General features: G+C 25.5%; 1 protein-coding gene across 2 annotated transcripts in view; it reads left to right on the plus strand.

Annotated features, from left to right (window-relative positions):
• The window catches only part of rab27a (RAB27A, member RAS oncogene family), a 17,698-nt gene that overhangs the window by 11,436 nt on the left and 6,046 nt on the right, over nucleotides 1-216 (plus strand). The gene's annotated exons all lie outside the window — the stretch shown is intronic.

Consider the following 216-nt stretch of genomic DNA (forward strand, 5'->3'; position numbering starts at 1 on the left):
TAGATAGACAAGATAGATATTCAGATAGATAGATAGATAGATAGATATTCAGATAGATATTCAGATAGATGATAGATTAGATAGATAGACAGATAGATAGATAGATATTCAGATAGATAGATAGATAGATAGATATTAGATATTGATAGATAGATAGATAGATAGATAGATAGATAGATAGATAATTTATAGATAGATAGATAGATAGGTAGGTAG

Source organism: Sinocyclocheilus anshuiensis, unplaced genomic scaffold (assembly GCF_001515605.1).
Source record: "Sinocyclocheilus anshuiensis isolate Anshui unplaced genomic scaffold, SAMN03320099.WGS_v1.1 scaffold1104, whole genome shotgun sequence".
NCBI classification, from domain to species: domain Eukaryota; kingdom Metazoa; phylum Chordata; class Actinopteri; order Cypriniformes; family Cyprinidae; genus Sinocyclocheilus; species Sinocyclocheilus anshuiensis.